Consider the following 21443-nt stretch of genomic DNA (forward strand, 5'->3'; position numbering starts at 1 on the left):
GCCGTGGCCCGAGAGTGGTAGATCGCGCTGGGACTCCCCCCACTGGACCCCAGGTAATGTAAAACATTTTGGGGGGCTTCAGGAGGGTGGGGGAGGGTTTTAGGGTTGTTTTGGTGTGCCGGTTTTCCCGCCCTCCCCGATTTACAATTTTTTTACGATTTGTTACCCAAAAAAACCATGACGATCAGATTTCCCTCCCCCCCCAGCCAAAATTGATCGTTAAGACGATCGATCACACGATTCACATCCCTATTACCTAGCAGTGTTCAAAATCCAGATCTTAAATACAAGGCCCTCAAAGATCCAGCACCTGCCTATCTGCACAACCATCTCTCTACCTATACACTCACACCCACTCTCTGTACTCACTACCTCAACTGCCCCTGAAACTCACAACCACCAGGAAAAGAATATTCACAGGCTCAGCCCTTACCCTCTGGAACTCACTTCCATGTGAAATCAAATATGCTCCAGATCTGCTCACATTCAGGAAATCCCTGAAAATCTGGTTGTGTATATAAGCTAGGGATGTGCAGAGCAAAATTTTATGTTCATATTTTTTATGTCCGAAAGGGGGTCCCACTTGCGGCCAATATGGACATAAAAAAAATCCAATGAGTTGGGTATATGTACATATGTGCAAAAAAAAAATTTAAACCCCCTCACCCTCCTTAATCCCCCCCCAGACTTACCACAACTCCCTGGTGATCGAGCGAGGAGTGAGGACGTCATTTCTGCAATCCTTGGCGAGAAGCATGTGACGTCGGCGGCACGTCGAGTGACGCGGCGTCACGTGATTCCCGGCGAGTTCGCGCCGGACGGCTCATTCGGCCCAAAAAGAACTTTTGGCCAGCTTGGGGGGGCCTCCTGACCCCCTCAAGCTGGCCAAAAGTTCTTTTTGGGCCGAACGAGCCGTCCGGCGCGAACGAGCCGGGAATCACGTGACGCCGACGTCACGTGATTCCCGGCAAGTTCACGCCGGACGGCTCGTTCGGCCCAAAAAGAACTTTTGGCCAGCTTGGGGGGGGGCCTCCTGACCCCCTCAAGCTGGCCAAAAGTTCTTTTTGGGCCGAACGAGCCGTCCGGCGCGAACTTGCCGGGAATCACGTGACGTCGCGTCTGAGTGACGCGGCGCCACGTGATTCCCGGCTCGTTCACGCCGGACGGCTCGTTCGGCCCAAAAAGAACTTTTGGCCAGCTTGGGGGGGCCTCCTGACCCCCCCAAGCTGGCCAAAAGTTCTTTTTGGGCCGAACGAGCCGTCCGGCGCGAACGAGCCGGGAATCACGTGACGCCGGCGTCACTCGACGTGCCGCCGACGTCACATGCTTCTCGCCAAGGATTGCAGAAATGGCGTCCTCACGCCTCGCTCCATCACCAGGGAGTTGTGGTAAGTCGGGGGGGGGGATTAAGGAGGGTGAGGGGGTTTATATTTTTATTTTGGCTCAACAATCGCGATTTCCCACATATCGAACATATCTATGTTCGATATGTGGGAAATCCGATCGTTTATGTCGAATCAATTTTTTAAGTAAAAAAAAAATATGAGTTGCGTTTTACTAATGCGGTCAATCCGAATGCACACCCCTAATATAAGCCTATGGATTACAGCCATCCCTGAAACTCCTGGAGAGATCACTGTTCCTTACCCCTCCATCAGAATCCATATAATCCCGCTCTGCATTGCTATCAGATTTTGAACTGAATATTATAATCTGCTTTCCTAAGTTTGGTTATTGATTGATGTATTGTATTCTATTGCTAAATTTTTTACTGTACTTATTACCTGCTGCACATGCTATTCTTTGAGGATCAGTCCTTGTTCAATTTAATTTACTTCCCAAACCCTCAGAGTAGAAAAGTGTGATCATAAACAAATGGATGATGGTAAACCTAATCAAATAATCAAAAACTGGCTGATTTAGGTTTAAAGTTATCAGCTACATTTAGCTAGATATATCATTAATAAGGGATATTCAGTGTGATGTTTATCCCACTAATTATCTGGGTCAAGTTATCCAGTTAACTGTAATCGATAACTTGTCTGCTCACTGCCTTCTGAATATTGGGCTCTAACAAGCATGTCTGCTTTATGTATATGAATCCAGTCCACAGAACTTGTGTATTGTAACACTAAAATCTGTATGGGTTAATTTTCCTTGTCACAAAGCATTAGTTAAAGTGCCCCCAGGGCCCATCAAGGTCTCTCAGAGTCCTTCCCAAGGCCTCCCCAGGACTTCATGAAGTCTTGCACCTCGAGGAGCATAAGGCCTCGAGGAGCATTAGGTCTCCCTAATGCTCCTCGAGGCTCCCTCAAGGCTTCCACAGGTCTCCCCTAGGCTAACAAAAAAAAAAGCTGTTGACCCAGTAATCTGGGCCCTCTATGACACCCCAGCCCTCCCAAGACGTTGGCAGCGCATGGATCACCAGTGACCTCTCTTATTCCAGGGGCTCTAAGAACCCCCCCAAAAAAATTGCTGGAGTCTGGGTTCTCCTCAGACTGCCCTGAAAAATATTGCTGGAGGCAATGAAAGCCCCAGCCCCCACTTACCCCTTTCACTAGGGTCCAGATTATTGAAAGCAGTAGGAGGGCTGCCCTGTCACCTCCCGTCGATCCAAGATCCCTGTAAAAAGGGGGCCAGCAGTTGCCAGAGATGTCAAAATGGTGCTGGTCTCAAGGTTCCCAGTGCCATATTTTTGTACAGCTATACAAACAGATGGCTGTAAAACAGAATTGACCAGCCAGCCTTGAAACAGAAGCCATTTTGACATCACCATGGCACCAGTCACAAAGTGGCATTTCTCTAGCCCCCTTCATTAATCAGGATCCCAAGAAGGGGGAAAGGGGTAACAAGGGGCTGGAGGGGGATCAGAGGGGACATGAAACCTGACAACCCCCCCACCACAAATAATTAAAAAATAAAAATTTGGGGGAGGGGCAGGGGCTGAACAGCCCTATTATGTATTTTATTTATTATGCATGGACATTTCATATTCTGCCTTTTGCCAACGTTCATCTCAAGGTGGATTACAATAAATTTAAATGAACCGAGGCATTAGGACAGCTTACAGTCAAATCTGAATTTGCACTGAGAGTAGTATTGGGATCCCGCACAGGAAACCCATTTCTTTATAGCTTGGAATCCAAGTTGCTTATAACACAACAGAGCTTGAAACACATCAGTGGGAGGATGGAGAGCAAAATGTTTATAAACATGAAACCTCCATCGTGCGTTACTGCTCAATTATTCCTGCTCCAACCCAAAAGAAGAGAAAGTTTTAGATTCATAAACCCTATCCATAAATGTAATCAATAATGTAACTCGGTAATTATGGAAGATCCTAGCTGAATGCCATAAAAGAAAACTACTTGTTGAGTTCACAAATGCGTGTGTGTCTGTTGCAGCTCTGGACTTGGTTTAATACACCCAATAATTTAATTAGATAACTAGGGAAGATATTAGTTGGACAATGTAAAAAAAAAGAACCCCATTTGTCAATTACAGTAACAAGGTATCACAACAGTTATAAATATAGCAGGAGGAGGTGCAGGGAATCAAAGCTTTGATGGAAAACATCCAAACAATTCTCAGGAGAAAGTCAACTTGAGAGAGGAAAAAAAAAAATTCTTCAAAGAAAAATGATGAAAGGCTTGTGATAATTTGTGTAGTATTCTGAATCGGCTCTGTGCTCTTCCATTTCCTTATCACAGCACATCAAAGGGAAATGGAGTCCAAATGATGATGGATTTAAGACCATTTGTATGATCACAAATAACTTTTAAAATTCATGTCTGCTCTGTCTACACAGCATAATTAAATAGCCCTGTGTATTCTTTCCACTCTCTATTGTTTTTAATGTCTGTTTTCAGGATGCATTCCTCTGTCCAGGTGGCCTAGGTGGAAACTCATCACAGAGTATCATTTGCAGAGAACAAAATGTACTTTTGCCTCCCACACATTGGCTAGAAAGAACCAAAGTACTGAGATTATCACAATTTTTGGGTGGGCTCAATTGATGGCAAAAATCAGCTATTCAAATTGTCAAAGAGCCTTCCAGAATTGCATGTGTAATAAACCCATTAACATTTTAATCAAGAAGAAAACTACTGTAATAGCATCAAATTGGCCATGTAATTAAAACAGCAAAATCTGATATATGTTATTCTTTGATATAACAGCCCTAATTCTGTAATAGATTTCAGAAAGTTGACTTCTATTCTGGCATCCTGACAAAAGAACAGAATTCATAGCAAGTGCCTGCTTAATTTCCATTTTTCAAACCTAATTTCAATTTTTATTGCTCCGTTTAAATATACTAATTAAAGTGCTATTAGGGCTTGTAAAGCTTTACTGAAGAAAATAAAAAAAAAAATGAAATTATGTATATTTCATTAGATACATTTCTTATTTAGGAACATTGTATTCCTGTTCTTTAAGCTTGAATTCTTATTAAGCAAACTGTAAATCACTCTTACTTCATTAGCTTAGTCTTTGGGGAAAACCCACTTTAATATTTTAAATGTGTACTGCTAAAATTACTTGATATTTCCCTGAAAGATGATTAAAAAAAAAAAGAATTGGAGTTGAAGTTTGAAACAATTCATTGGTAATAAAGTCTGGCAAATCAAAAACATCCTATTGCTTTAGGCAGTAATAGATGTTACTTGCAGCATGTTTTTGACAGAGACTGGGGCAAGTATTTTGAAATGCAAATCCCAAGAACTCTAAATGAAATTGGCATGTGCTGTATTAACACTACCTTAGAAAGTACTTTCCAAAGAAGTTGTGCTGTAAACATGCTGATTCAAGACACATACCTGGATAACTTTAAACCTAACCTATTCCAATATAAATGGTTTAGTTTTAAAGTTATCCAAGTTAACTTAGGCCTGGATTTTCTAAGGTCGCAGAGCTTAGAGAATCCGGCGGTAATGGGGGGCAGGGGGCAAAGTGGGGGGCGGGCCTACGAAAGCCGGTAGCGATCACATCTCCGCGGTGCGATTGCTGCTGACTTTTGCACCCAATAGCGCCATCGTAAAAAGTGGTGGTATTGGCCACCAGCGAAGTTTCCGCCACATCTGCCCCGACGATGCCCCGACTCTTCCTCTTCCGGGACCGACTCCGCCCCAATCTATCTATTGCACGCGAAAAGTCCCTTTTGCCAGCTTTCCGATTATGGACCACAGAGGGAACCATTTTCAAAGGATTAGGCTCCTAGTGGTTAATTTTTAAAGAGTTTAGGCTCAGAATTTTGGGAGTTAGGCTCCCGTATTGGCTCTTTTGAAAATATACCAGGGCTGAGTACCTAAACTTAGGATTCTAGGGGTCAATTTTCAAAGGATTTAGGATTCTTAGTTTTGGAGCTAGGTCCCTAAATTGACCCTTTTCAGTAGGAACAGGGGTGGAGTTAAGGCAGAGGAACAAAGAGGGTCATTCATCAATTCATGTTAGGGCCTCATGGCATGATAAAAGAGGTCTAACACGCAACCTTTGTCCCATCGCACATTTGTATGCAAATATTATAATGAGTATGCAAAAGCTTGCTTTTATGCCAATGAGGGACTCCTACCGCATGTCGCAAAAGTTTAATGCACACTAACGTGGGATTTAACATCAGAAATAACACATTTATTTTTTTTGGCAGTAGAGGATAAAAAAATTTTTTATTGCTGGATAGCCACCATAATTGCGCGTCATGGATAATATGGTGGCTATTATCCTGAGTGATAAAACAAGGGCTTTTCTCACACACCTACACAGCCCCGCTTGGCCAAATAAAATAACCTTTTCTTACCTGCCCTGACTGCCTAAATATTCTATATAAGTGGAAAGTGTACTAGTTGTGAGAAGCTGGTGCTTCACTGGCCTACTTATGTGATGGAGGCGGGAATTGTGCGCACATGTATGCACATTTGAAATAGGGCACACATGTACATGCTTAGCGCCTGATACCATGTGCGCATATACTCACCTATACTATAATGGCGGCTGTGTTGTATTACTTAGGTGCATACAGACTTAGATGGTGAGCCTACTGGGGACAGGAAAATACACAGAGTACCTGAATGTAATCCACTTTGAAGTGTCTGAAAAGCAGAATATAAATAAACAAGCACACAAATAAATAAATAAATATCCATGCATGGTATCAGATAGCCTGAAAGCGGGTACTTAGGCACCCTATTTGAAATGTACGTGCACACGTATGTGCAAATAACTCTTCTATCACATAATTGGGGTGGAGGGTGTTAGAGATGGGGTAGGAAGTCATGTGGATTTGTTCTGAGCTGCAAGGCTGTGGGGGGGGGGGGTTGAATGGAAAGAAGAAGGTGAAAATGGCAAATGTTTTATTGTTTTTCTGATTTGCCTCTGGAATGCATAAGAGACTCTGCACTAACAGTTGGTAACTTTTATTAATAAAATGTTTTACACTAAAAGGGACTCGCTAACGTCATTGCAAGTTTCACCAGTTTGTTCCCACTTCACCCAGGCTAGGGATAGGACTTCCAAATCTACCTAGTTTATTTGTCTTCCATTCACCCTGTTAGACCCAATCTATAATAGTCCACTGACTAGTCTAGATTTTTTTTATGACTTGCACACCATCCATAGCAATAGTAAAGTTAAGAGGCAGGGGATCCTGGTGTGAACTTGTGCTCCTAAGTATAATCACGAATATCTATTGGCCTTTACCCACACGCCTACCCCCCACCTCTTTTTCAATACTTTTCACATGTGCATGTAGCGGTAGATATGCGTGTACGTAGGCAGCTTTGAAAAACCACTCTAAGTGTGCCAGCCTTACTTGTGTGCGTATCTCCAGTTTTGATGCGCAACACGCTAATGCATCGCACACCGGAATATTTATTTATTTATTTATTTATCGAGTTTTATATACCGTCATTCGGTTTTGCCATCATAACGGTTTACAAAATACGAAGGTTACAAGGTTAAGGGGGGATAACAAGGGTTTCAAAAAGGTTCAAACTATAGTTAACAAAGGGGTATCATTTACAAGTTAGTTACTGTTCCATTTTATGATTCAATTCTTAGTTATAATACATAGTCGTGATGAGTCTCATTTTTTTCTTCAGGTTAGATTGGAGGGGGTTGGCGTTATGTTGTTCATTGGGTGAGTTGGTATGCTTTGTTGAACATCCATGTTTTTAGATCTTTTTTGAAGGTTTTTAGGTTTTCTTGAGTTCTGAGTTCAGTTGGGAGGGAGTTCCAGAGTTTTGGGCTACTCAGGGAGATTGCTCTCTTTTGGGTTGAGGTGAGTTGATTGGAAAGCATAGATGGTGTTTTTAGAAGTCCATTATTTGTTGATCTGAGGTTTCTGTTTGGGGAATATAGTTTTATAGTGGAGCTTAGCCAGTTTTCTTGTTTATCATATATAATTTTGTGTAGACTGGACAGTACTTTGTATTCAATCCTGATTCTTATTGGTAGCCAGTGTAGTGATATAAGTGTTGGAGTGATGTGGTCATGCTTTTTAGATCTAATGAGGATTCTTGCAGCTGCGTTCTGTAGGATTTGGAGTGGGCAGATACTGCATCTCACAGCACAAACAATTATCACGGGTTACGATTTTTACCTATGCGATGTGGAATAGGGATGTGAATCATTTTTAAACAATTAAAATTATCGTCAGATAATTTTAAAATCATCCTAAATCGTTAGAGTGCATGATACAATACAAATGCCCCCAATTTATCATCAGGGGCATTTGTATTGTATCGTTAAATAGGGCATGGGAATTATTTGGGGGAGGGTGGGAAAACCGGCACACCAAAACAACCCCTAAACCCACCCCGACCCTTTAAAACCAATTCCTTACCCTCCCCCACCCTCCCAAACCCCCCAAAAATGTTAAATTACCTGGTGGTCCAGTGGGGGAGGTCCCGGCGCGATCTCCCTCTCTCGGGCCATCGGTGCCATTTTGGCTGCCACTAATTAAAATGGCGCCGATGGCCCGATAAATAAAAAAAACCCACTACCCTTTACATCGACCCCCCTTAGCCTCCCCCACCCTCCCGACCCCCCCCCCCCCCCAAACCTTTTAAATTTACCTGGTGGTCCGGGGGGGGGCGCGGGGAATGATCTCCCGCTCTCAGGCCATCAGCTGCCACTCATAAAGATGGCGCCGATGGCCCTTTGCCCTTACCATGTGACAGGTTATCCATGCCATTGGCTGGCCCCTGTCACATGGTAGGAGCGCCGGCCATCTTTACTCATCAGCCCCTATTATATAGTATAATAGGGGCTGATGAGTAAAGATGGCCGGCGCCATCTTTAAAGATGGCGCCGGCCATCCAGTGCTCCTACCATGTGACAGGGGCCGGCCAATGGCATGGATAACCTGTCACATGGTAAGGGCAAAGGGCCATCGGCGCCATTGTTTTTTAGTGCAGCTGATGCCTGGAAATGGGAAATCGCTCCCCAAGGCCCCCCTGGACCACCAGGTAAATTTAAAAGGTTTTGGGGGGGTCGGGAGGGTGGGTCGATTTAAAGGGTCAGGTGGGGGGTTTTTTTAACGGCGTGGGCCTCCTTAAAAAAAAATTAGCGATGTGAATTGGAATCGGAAACGATTCCAATTCACATATCTTAACAATAAGATTTCCCCACCCCCCCAGCCAAACCTGATCGTTAAGACGATCTGGCACACGATTCACATCTCTAATGTTGAATGTCAAAAATTTTCCTAGCCATGCCCCTTTTTTATTGCAGCCGCTAACGTACCATATTATTGTAATAAATTTAGCAATTTGATGAATCTAGGCCAAAATTTGGTGCTTAGCACTGATTATCAGAAAATAGCAGGCATAAATTTAGGAGTTTTAGAACCCTACATTTATGAAAATTTTCAGTTGAAAACTTAGGCTCTTAAATTCACCTGAAAATAGGTGCCTGAATTTACTGGGTGATGCATTAAGCTGTGGTAACCCAGTAACAAAGTAATGATGATGACAGAAAAGGATAAGATTGTCCATCAAGTCTGTCCAGCAAGCTTCTTATGGTAGTATCTTCCTGTCTATGCAGGATACCCCTATGTTTCTCTCAAGGACAGTATCTGACTTTCCTTGCAGTTACCCCCAAGTCTTATGATAAGGGAAGTAGTATTTACAATTAAAACCAGACAACTATCAAACCCATAACAATTTACTGCTAGTAATATTTTTATTGAGTGAGGAGCTTTTTTGATACTTCAGACAATGCTGCTTGACATTCTTTACTTTGGGAATTGGACATAGAAGCCAACCTGTGCTTTTTCCCTTATGTCTGCATGTCAGTACCCCAGATCGTAAAAGTCATGGCCCATGTTAATTGTTGTCTATAACACATTCCCCTCACCCCCACTTTCAAAATAGGCAGTGATGTTCTAGTTGCGTCAAAAGCATCAAGGCTATTGATTGAGGCCGGGTAGTAATCCCCATGCATTCTGTTAAGAGTAGTAACTGCCATTCCATTCAGGTTACCCCCATGCAACCTCTTCTTTATTTCCATTCTCTAGCCATTAGGGATCCACACTGTTTATCCCATGGCCCTTTAAATTTGTTGACTGTTTTCTTCTACTCTACCTCCTCAGGAAGGGCATTCCAAGCATCTATCACCCTATCTGTGAAGAAATATTTCCAAATGTTGGTTCTGATTCATCCCCCTGAAGTTTAATTTCCTGATGCTTAGTTCTACTGTTTTCTTTTTGATGGAAAAGGTTTGAAGTTTGTGCATCATTAAAACCTTTCAGGTATCTGAAGGTCTGTACATTATCTTCCAGGGTATACATATTTAGATTCTTCAAACTCCTCTCATGTCTTCCCATACAGACCACACACCATTTTGGTGGCCCTTTACTGGACCACCTTCATTCTGTCTCTATCCTCTATGCTCTAACATGCATTTAATAATGTATATTCCACAATATATTTTATATATCACTCGACAGACCACTATCGCAGCAATATCAAATTATATGCGATAATTTGCATTGCTCTGCCTAATTTACCTCCCTTATTGTAATAACAAGATTTCTATGTATAAGTAATCCAAATGCATGCAAATAAGTCATTAATAGTCAATATAAATATTTTATTGAGGCGGACGTTCTTCAAGCAGACAGTATTGCTTTTCAAAAATTGAAGAAAGAAGATGTTCTTCTTCTTTATAACATAAATATAACAAGAAAAATATTCTTGTTATATTTATTACCATGTTATAATGTAAAATATTCTTATATCTATTTAATACCATGTTATAATGTAAAATAGGGCTGTTACCACCCTATTCCTTTAGTTATCTGGAAACCGATGTGATATCTCGATCGAATGTCGGTATACAAAATAAATAAATAAATAAATAAATGTTGGAAAGCCGGCTCCTAGGCCTCTAGGCCCAGCCATGGTATCAGGACTAGGTCTAGGTTTTGGCGACGGACCAGGTGTCAGGCTGGGTCTCGGTGCTAGGCCTGTTATGGTTTAGTGGTGTTTGAGTGGATTCTTGGGTACTGTGGAAAATGACCACACCCACGGGGAGGAGCTCTGTGGGGAACCACAGTACTGGGCTAGACTCAGGATGCACAAACACAGAATTAGATATTTTATTGTACAGCTTGATGTATACCACCAGAGGTGGCAGTAGTGAGTTGATCCAGAGGTAGCAGTCTCGGGACCCTCGGCAGAGGGAACCCGTCTCACCCCGTTGGTATATGGGGATTCTGGTGTAGGTTTCCCAGCAAGGCAATGCTGTAGATGAGGCAGACTGAGAGTTAGATTACTCACTAGATGGCAGCTATAGGTTGGTGATTCCTCCAGGAAGAAGTAGATGGTACAGGCACTGAGGCAGGGAGAGAAGGCCAATAAAGAGTGAGTACCTGATCCCAGTAAGGCACCTGAAATAAAGCAGAGGGCTCCAGAGGAGCGGGTACCCAGGTTAGAAAATACCCCGAAGGGCAGAGAGAGAGCTTCCAGTGGCAGCACGGAAGCAGCAGAGTAGCTTACACCGGATGAGTCCAATCCTTGCTAACTCAATGAGCTAGCAAACAAGTACAGGCTAAATACTTGGATTGCGTGACGTTACTTGAGGGGGATGCCCCCAAGGTTCGCGCTATAGCTGGAATAAAGACGTGGGTAGCACATGCGCTCGCACCCTAAGAGGCCCTTGGGAGAAACATGAAGGTAGGCAACGCCATAGTCGTTCCAGGGACACCATAGAGAGCAGCTAGCAGACATGGCAGTAGCCATCTTCCCAAGGCTAGGGGGAAGAGCTGAGAAAAAGGTGAGGCACAAGGGTCGAAGCCATCTGAGACCGACGGATGCAACAAGGCCTAGGCATCAGCAATGGGACTTGGCCTGGAATCTTTTGAGTTGTGGTTAACCTGAGGTTGCTGGTGATTATCAAAGAAAGAATAATGCCTATCTAGTCTACCCATCCACATCAACTGCTCATCTTTACTATCCCTACCACTCCTTCAGAGATCCGCTGTACCTGTGCCATACTTCTTAAAATAAGATACTGTTCTTGTCTCTACCACCTCCATCATAAGGCTGTTGCATACATCCACTACTCTCTTTGTAAAAAAATATTTACTTAGATTATTCTGAGTCTACCCACTTTTATCCTCATCCCACCAACTTTCTCTATACTACCCTCTCCTTGCTCCCATCCCCCTATAAGTCACAGTTCACAGACTTTTCACCCTTAATCTACCCTCAGCTGAGTCTCAAATCCTGGAATCACAGCTGTAGTTTCTTTCCACATGCTGCCTACAATGTGTGTGTTCCAGACTTACCTCTCCCTTACCTGCAGGCTTACTGAAGGGGGGTGTCTAGAGTAGTAGAGAGGACCAGAATGTTTTATTGTTTCCTTGGAGACTCAGAAATCAATGCAAATTTCCTGAGTCTTTGGGCGAATGAAGTATTCCTAGGTGTGGGCCTCAGGTTGGGCCCCAGCACTGGGCCTAGGCCTAGACCTTGGTGATGGGACCCATTCCCCAGTGCTGAGACTCAGCCTAGGTCTTAAGGATAGGACCTGGCCTTGGACAGGGCCCCAGTCCTGGACAAAGTCCTAGGTCTCCACTATGGGCCAAGCCTCATGGCGGACCCCAGTGCCAGATATAGTCCTATGTATCATTGACAGACCTAGGTCTCCGCACTGTGCCTAGTTTAGGCCTTGATAATGGAAGAAGGCCATGGTCTGTCCTGCCAGAGGCTTAATTTTTAATTTTTTTCTAAAAACACAAATTAAAAAATCACCAAAAATGTTCAGGTGTTTTCAGAGGAGTGTATTTTCAGTTTGTTCCATTGAGAATAAACCGAAAATGGCCTTATTTGTTGAATTTTACACATTTTGTTTCAAATGAATACATATCCCTCATGTAAACCTTTCAAAAGCTGAAGCTTAATGAGATGCAGAGCTGATACATGGTAAAAGATCCACACTAAAAAGAGCACACATCATTTACCATGTACATCCTGCAGATTTAAATCCTCCTTCCTAACTGACCAAAATTGCAAGATCCATTTAGCATAGAAGAGCCCACCCCCCAGAATAGCACATGACCTTTCTGATCCAAATTCCCTCTCCTTAAAAAGCCAACAAAGGCTATCTAGGTAGCATTCCATGGAAGAAGAATCCACCAAAAAAACGACAGCTTTTCCAGGCCCTCCCCATCCAAAGTCACCATTGTATTTGAACAGTGCTGCGTATGTCATATAGCACTATAGAAGTTTGTAGTAATAGTAGTAGTAATTCATTGGAACTGGCCCCCAAAATATTCACCGGCTGAAGAGATGATATGAACCTTCTTCGGTACCATAGCACACCTCCTGTTGCTGCCCCTTCTCCTCCACCACCAACTGTCAACTCCATGCTTTCCACCTTGCTGTGTAATATGCCTGGAATATTAAGTTGGTGCTTCATGCTCCCTCACTGGTTATAGAAATGTATGGCCATACTACAAAAGTATGCTTTCTGTGCCAGCAGAAGTGCTAAAGGGACATCACTTTAATGTCCTCCGCAGATGGACGGCATTATTTTTCAAACACTGATGCAGGTGAGAGCAACTGGCCCTTGCTCCTGCCCCCGACACTTGAGCTGGAAAGCAGGAAAGAGGGGCTGAGATGGGAACTCTCCAGCTTTGGCACTTGTCAAGGAATTGACTCCAGACCAACCCCAGACCTAGACCTCCATGTTGGGCCTGGCCCAGGTCTAGACCTAGGTGTTGAGCTTGGCCTGAGGCCAGGACTTGTTGCTGGTCCTGGCCCATTTTTAGGCCCAGCTATGGGAAGGTGTTTGGTCTGGAAAGGCCAGCCAAGGCTGCCAGAGGCCCATGTTTTTTTGTTTTGCGATTTGTTTGTTGTTTTTTTAATGCATTTTTCAGTTTGGCTAAAGAAACGAACTGGAAAAAAAAATAACAGAATAAAAATGAAAAAGAAAAAACAAACCAAATTGAACATTTTGGGGCTGCACATCCCTAATAAATACTATCATATTTTAACTTCTATTTTGAAAAAGGCTAAAAAAAATTTGAACATCAGGACCAATGATTATATTGGGGCACAAGTATTGGCATAGTTAAATACAAGTGCCAGTTTGTTCATGTATGAGTTTCCCATTCATCTAGTTATTTAAATATAATAGCACTTTGGGAGCTATCATCAGGGGTGGGTTTTTTTTGTTTTTTTTATACAAGTTATTTTGTGGACTTTATCCATCTGATAACAGATGAGAAACAATAGGTACTTTAGTAAATATGGCCTTCTGTGGATATGGGAAAAGAAAGCCTAGGTAATCAAGCTCTTTCTCTAGTCATATTAATATTTTTCTTCTGCATTGACCTTTTCTCTCTTCAATATACTGGGAGTGAGCCTTATTTCTCCAATTTACCTTGTCTAGTCTATCACAGCAATCATTCTTTTTTTTTTTTTTTCCCTTTGTTCTTTTCTTGTTTTGTTTTTGCATGCAATTGAAATTCCAGCATTGTTGTTTCTCACTCATTTGCGTAAAGGTATTGAATTAAAAAAAAAAATCAGTTACAAAAGGATGCAGCTTTTCTTTTTGTATTCAATAGCTTTAAAATATTGGTTAAGTTCATGTGGATCCAGTCAGGCAAGCATCGGTGGTACACGTGTCTTTCGATTAGAAGTGAAATGGTAAATGGGATGAACTAAGATAGATATGGAGGAACACCAACTGATCCTGGCATCCTATTACAAGCCTCAAGATGTCTTAATTCATTAACATATTATTTCAGCCTGCCAAAGCTTGAAATGAGATGCAGTGCGCAGCCCGTGCATTTATCACTGTGAGGGACACCTCCTGCCATCACTTGTTAGGTAGAGTGCACTCGTAGCCCTTAGAAGTCCAGTCTTATTATAGGACTCAATCTGTTTCTACTAGCAACCTTTGCAGTGACAGCATTGTCTCCATCTGTGCCCTCACGAGAGAGTGTAAATCTTAGCATTTAAAAGTTCTGAAATATTTTGCAGATGGAATGTATTTCGTTTCATAGGGATTGTTCCAGCTGGTGCACTGCAACCTAGTGTAAACTGCTACCAGCAAGATGGGCCTTGCCTTCAGCAGGACTGTAAAAAATCAAATCTCAGCAATTCATCACCCCTTATAACTACAGGAGTTTCATGACATGTTAGTGCAGACTATTGTCCTGGAAACTTTTTATGTGCAGTACATTAAGGGCCTGATTTGCTCAGGCCTTTTTCCTGTCCTGTGTAAATGGAAATACGATTTAGTAAATCAGACCCTAAGTTTGTCTTTTGAAGTCCCTTGCGCGAGTATTCCTTTCAGTGGGAGGAACAAAGGTTATTTTCACACTGTTCCAAGTTTTCCAAAGTTTTGGATTCCAAACACCTTAGCAATTTTTATTCTAGGAATTCATACCTCATGCTATATGCATCTTCATGTATGCTAAACTAAACAACAAGTCAATGTGGTTTCATACATAATGGGGCAAGGAAAAATTAGCGTGCACTAAATTAAGATAAAACTAATAAAACAACAGGAATAAAAGACAAAAATGAAACAAAAAGTCCCTAAAATGCTTTGCTTGCACACCCTAGTCATTTTCACTGATCTGCCTAGGGCTAAAGTTTGCAAATACAAAGTTCACACAAACAACTGGACACATTTTCACAGTGTGCTTATGCGCACAAGTCTGTTTTGAAAATTTGAGGATATGTATGGAAGCAGTGCCAGCATGCACGCCTGCTAACAAGCAAGGATAAATGTGTTTCTGTAGATTTATGTGCCACTTTTGGAAACTGAAAGTATGTATGTTAATGTTTTCCTCACCCTAACTCCATCCCCATAACACTGCTTTGTAAAGCCTGTAGAAGCATGCACAAAGCCAACTTATGCACAAGCCTTTATGTGCACTGAGCCCTGACTGATTTCAAAAAAATGCCACTTATACACATGAAAGAGGGCTTTATGTACATAAATCACTTAGAAAATGAAGCCTTTAATAAATAATATGATTTGAATTAACACATTGATAATATGGGGGAGGTGTAGTTACTGTAAGTGTCTGGGGTAGTCAAGAAAGCAAAATGTCAATTCAGATGTGGGTCTCCTTTTCATAAACAACCCCTGACAACAACAAGAGATCAATGAGCCCAAATGTCCAGAGAAACATTTTGCAGGACCCTGATCATCTGCTTGCAAATGAGACAGCCTCTCCGCCCCAGTGTATCTCCACACACATTAAGAATAACTTCCTATGTGAAACAGGCTTTCCCTGAATTAGTGTACACCCCAACGCCATAAGACAATTTCTACCAAACCTATCTTTATTAGGGATGTACAGGGAAAATTAGTTTGTTTTAGTTTGTTAATTTAATTTTGGGGGTACCACAATTCGTTACATTAGTTTCAACCTTCAGAAATGTTTTAATTAATTTGTTTTACTTGTTATTTGCTTTATGGTGAAGTCAATGGGGGAAGACCACTGTAACAGAAAATTGTGCCAGGGACTCGGCCCAAGTCTGCGTCTCATTATTGAGGCCTAGGTAGTGATGTCTGGATCGAGGCCAGGTCCCAGTCACCAAAGCCTGGGCTGGAGTCCAATGCGGTGAGAGTTCTATTTCTAAGGCTTGTAACAGCGGGGGCCAAGACGAGGGTGAGCCCTGTCACTGAAGTCTGGGACTGAGTCTAGAACAGATGCCAGGGCCTCAACATGGGCCAGTTACCAAATATTGAGTCTAAGACCCGATCACAGGGCCCAGCTGAGGACAAGTGCCTGGGCCTGACTCAAGACTGGGTCCCAGTTTCCAAGGCCAAGGAGATAAAGCCTAGTCGCTAGTCTGAAGCTGGGACCCAGCCTAGCCAAGGTACCATCTCTGAGGCTTGGGCCTGGGCCTAGGACTGAGCCTAGCAGAAGTGCCCAGCTGAGTCCAGGTTCCAGTCGCTGAGTTTGAAGCCTAAAGGCCTAAGGGCAGGAATTGGCCTAAGGCCAGGTCTCAGTCATAGAGGCCCAGGTCTAGGCTACATCCTAATGAGTCCAGGTCTCGGTCACTGAGCATGGGACCTAGGGTCTTGGCAAGACCATAAGCATGGCAAGGTTGCCGAGACTCAGACTTATGCCTAAGTCTAAATACAATGCTGTGGATTGGCCAGAGGTTGTATCTCGAGGGTTGAGGCCCGGGCCTAGGCACAGATTTGACACCAGGGGCTGGATATGACCAAGCCTTATCCAGACCACAATGTTGGACCCTGGCTTAAGTCTTGTGCCTAGTCCTGAGATTCTGTGACAGGCTCTGACGTTGGGCTGGATCCCTGGGATGGGACTAGGCTGAGGCCTGGTCCCATAGAAGACCCTTTTTCTTTTTTCGCATAACATATATTCCGAAAATTTTTCAGGTATATTTTTCCAAGGCTAATGTTTGGTTCACATGAACAGAAAATAGCCTCAACTGATTTGTCATTTGTTCAAAATTGAATGCACAGCCCTAATCCTTATAATGTCATCTCCAAGAAGACTGAGGCAGGAGTGAGTAAACTAAGGGCAAGCACTCTCCAGAGCACTTCTGGTAACTGGTTCCCTCTTGGTAACTACTCAAATTGAGAGATCTAACCACACACTCCTTCACTGAAAAAGAAGAGCAATATACCCTTGCCTTTACCCAATGCTTATCTTAGGGGCTGATACATAATGATCCCGTTGAAAGCGGGCACTGAGATTTAGTTGTATCAAGATAGAAAATCCTATAAAACATTTTATTCTAATAAATCATTTAATTAATCTCTGTCCTTAGAAATAAAATTTGCATAAGATTGATTTACCCTGCCACTCATCTTCTGAACCATACTTTGGAAAACAGAGGGGAGATATTTGAGTTGTCCCAAAAATATTCTTTCATAAAAGGTTGCGTTCAGGAGATATTCAGGTCTGACAAAAATATATTCTGCAGGGTTCAGAAAGGAGTTAAAATAAAAATACCATAGACATTATGGGGTCCACTTAGCAAGATAGAGTTAAAATAGGCAAAATATAAATGTTTTAAATAAATAAATATGGGGTCAATATTCAAAAAATGTATCTGGCTAAAATCAGGTTTAAGCTAGTTAAACCTAGTTGGCTAAAAACACACTCCTGCTGACCGACTCAATATATCTAGTCCAAATCACAAATCAAACAAATTCAGTGAATCTAAAAAGGGATGAGGTGAGCGGCAATTCTAGTTGGTGTTTGAATGCTGTTGGTTAGTATGATATTCAGCCCTAACTGGCTAGAAGGGCAGCTCTGGTCAGCCAGATTACAGCCCAAAATCTTCAGTCTCTTATTTGGCCTTCACAACCTCCTTCTCCCTGAAGTTCCAATGTAATAATTATCTGCTTCTGTCTGCCTTTCTGATCTCTTTTTTTCTTTTTGTAACTCTTTATTTAAAAAAACATTTCGGGCATACAATAAAAGGAGCAACTCTCTGCATAGGGCATCATCAAAACATATCAGTTTGCAGTACAGTAATATACATCAACATATAGCACAAATCTCAACACAAACAAAAGTCGTTTTCTGCAGTATTCCAAATAAGGACTCCCAACTATGCTCATATTTGTGGAGACTGTTGTTTAAATCATATCAATATTTTTCAATATCAGCAATTTCATGCATCTTATTATGCCAGCAATCCAATGAGGGGTTCATTTCCGTTCTGATTTCTTAAACAAAGTTATCCCCATCAACTTCCCACAGATCTTATTGCTGATTCTCCCTTCCATTCCCTTTGCTGCTGAGTTTTTTTTATTTTTTTTAATGAACCTTCAATCCTCCAGTGTCAGGTTTTCAAGCTGCACAGGTGCGTTTGTCAAGAGTCAGAAAGAATCTGGATTTACATTTTTTAACTTTTGAGATTTAATTATTCACCTTTCCCAAACCCAAGCTCAAAGTGAGTTACAGTTCAGGTGCTGTAGTTATTCTGAGGTGGTATGTAGTATTTCAGCCTTAGTCTTCTGCTTTCAAAGCCATGACTGCCATATAATCTACTCCGACAATCTCCAAAAGAATCTTCACAATGTAGTACATCTTTTTCTCGGTCTCACTAGTTCCAGGTCAAAACACTTTATTGATTGATTGATTGATTGATTGAAATCACTTATGATCCTCTACCTTCAGCAAAATGATGGGTGTGGAGTACAAACAAAATATATAATATCATTCAGCACACACATAATATAAAACAACAAAAAAATAAAAACAATAACATCATCTTGCATACACCTGGTTCTTTTTCCTAAAACAATAATAATCCTCTTCCATTCTTAACTGAACATCTAAAGTGTTCCACAAAGAAAGTCCTACAAATGGAAAAAAAAACTTTTTTTTCTTGTTTCCTGTGTTCAATATTTCTTAAAATTAGGCACATTAAGTAAATTTTTGCCTCGAGAGCTACATCTGCTTTGATTAGATCACCTAAAGGATATCCATCCACATTAAAGGCCTTAAAAACTAATGTTAACAAAGAGGTAACCAATGTAATGTTTTAAATGCTGGGGTAATATTGTTTGCTCATGATAACCCACTCCCGTCAGCATCTGTGTTGCCCTGTTTTGTACAAGCCATAAAATCCACACAACACTTTAGGCAACCCAACAAATAAAGTATTGCAACAGTCTTATAGTCCACAGCATGTAAATCGGGCCTCTAAATAAGTGGTTTCAGTTATTGCCCCCATGTAAGATTAACAAACCCTTGCAACATGTGGTTTCACGATTGAACCTGTATCTAAAAAGTTCCCCCAAACTGCAAGCGGCTGAAACAATAGGAGGCACATGATCTTGAACTGAATTGTAGTGCCAGCCTTCAAATCTAAGCATTGTCTGCTTAGTAAAAGTACTACAGTGTTGCCAACCTGCCCTACTTCTAAAATGTACTTTACTGTGAAAAGAACTGTGATCATGCACTGTATATATATATATATATATTTATTTATTTTTTTGGCAATTATCACAATGACATTCCGATGTTGAGATGACTAGAATTAGTAAGTTCCAAGCAGAACGTTTTTTTTTTTTTTTACAAAGGATGACTGACTTCCCTTGATGGCTTGTTACTCCCATCTTAATGAAATGCAGCATTCTTTTGGTCCTCTTCACTACTGCAGTGCTCTGACTTTCATATTTCAATTTGCAGTTCATTATCACTCTGATGCCCCCTTTCCTGCTCTGTGCTGGTTGAATCCATTAAAACATTTTTTTTTTTTTGGTTGGGTTTTTTTTTTTTAATGTAGTTTAAGAAAAATGAAATGAAAAGATGAATGGATAATTTTCTTTTAGAACAACTGTAATATCTCCAAATTAATAGTTATCTGATGATTAGAGAGACATATTTCTTTTAATTTATTTCCTTCCTTTGCTGGGCAGGCAAATCCACTGCACTACAATGAGAGTCATTATTCAGTGTTAAGTCAATGTACATTGATTTGCCATTTCCAATTTATATATGTAAAATACTCTGAAATAACACCATATTAGTACTGCAGCATTGCTGCTACAGCAAAGATTTGTAGGCATGCATGCTGAATGTCCTCATAAAGTGCTGTTACAGAACTGGAACCTTTTACCATTGGGTTAAAACCAGAACAATAAAAACCCTAACAGCAGGACACCACCTAACTGCTACTAATATGCTTTTGTTAGGTAACGTACATAGGACTTACCTACCATGAAATAGAAAGCAATGACCAGTTTGCAAAACCACGATCAGCTGGCCTTGCTTCAGGGTCCTTTTTAGCTAAGTTCAAGGCTGGGGGGGCAAAGCCCACTCTGCCACCATTAACATGCTGGTGGGCTGGCATTTGCTTACCCTTCCTACTGGGTAGTCCAGCAGGGTTGGGGTAGAAATCCCTAGCCTTGAGGTTCCACGGCTGTTTATTTGTGAAGAGATGGGGTATGTGCACTGATTGGCAGTGCTGATAGGGTGTGGGGTGTAGATTGGACTGCAAGGGAGAGAAGTTTGGCGACTTTTCCTTCAAATGTCCGTTGGAAGCCGTTGCTTTCTCCCTCTCAGCGGTGCAGGGCTCGTTTGGCACACCTTGCATGTGTTTACCTTTTTTATGTTTTTTTCTGTGTCCATGGTACGGTCCTGGGGGGTGGGGGGGGGAGGCAAAGACAGAGGGCCTGCAGTAGGCATTGAGGGGCAGGAATTCCATTTGTCAGGTGAGATGAAGCGGTCATGGAGAGGCAAGTGGGGTGTGGAGCAGGCCCATTGGTGGCGAGTGAGGTAAATTCAGGGGTAGATGGGCTGATTCTGCATTTGGGTGTAGAGGAAGGTTTGGTGGTGACAGCAAGAGTGAGAGTGCATGGGGGCTAGGAGTTTTCGGTGTGCACGATGCTGGGGAGTGTGCGAGCGGGGTGAAGGCTCAGTTGAATGGTGTCGTGGGTGCGTCAAGTGCAGCAACAATTCTGGGGCCTAGTGCTCGGGCCGTGGGAGAAGCCAGTGCTGTCATCAGTCGGGATGATGAAGATAGGCGATCTGTTGGAACTGGCGAGCATGCAGAGTAGAGATGAGATAGTTGTCCCAGTGGAGTACACTGCTGTAACGGGCGAGTGGGTCCGAGGTGGCGCGTTGGAGGAATTAAAAGATGTAAGGGGAAGATCAGGGAGTTGAGCTTTCATGCTGGACAGAGAAGACAGCTGGTGGGCACCTCGGGGAGACCCAAATCCAATGGAGCTGCTCCATTGGATTTGGGTTCCTTTTTGGGGTCCGAGCACTAGGAATGACTTCCAGGGAATCGGGAGTTTTATGGTACTAACTGCTAATTATGTAGGGTGTGTGGTATCAGCCCAATTGGCCTGAATGGTAGGGTAGCTGGGTCTTCTCTCAGGCTGGCAGGGGTTTCCTGGGGGGAGCTCTGGGTCAGCCTCAGGGATGAGTGGTAGTGGGAGGTTGGATTGGGATAGTTTGGGGAGGGGGTTTGGGGATGTGGGGTTTT

General features: G+C 42.4%; 1 long non-coding RNA gene across 1 annotated transcript in view; it reads left to right on the forward strand.

The window, feature by feature from the left end:
- LOC115079840 overlaps positions 1 to 21443 on the forward strand; it is a 59359-nt gene that overhangs the window by 3645 nt on the left and 34271 nt on the right. The window lies entirely within an intron of this gene.

The sequence above is a fragment of the Rhinatrema bivittatum genome, chromosome 1 (genome assembly GCF_901001135.1).
Source record: "Rhinatrema bivittatum chromosome 1, aRhiBiv1.1, whole genome shotgun sequence".
Classification (NCBI taxonomy): Eukaryota; Metazoa; Chordata; class Amphibia; order Gymnophiona; family Rhinatrematidae; genus Rhinatrema; species Rhinatrema bivittatum.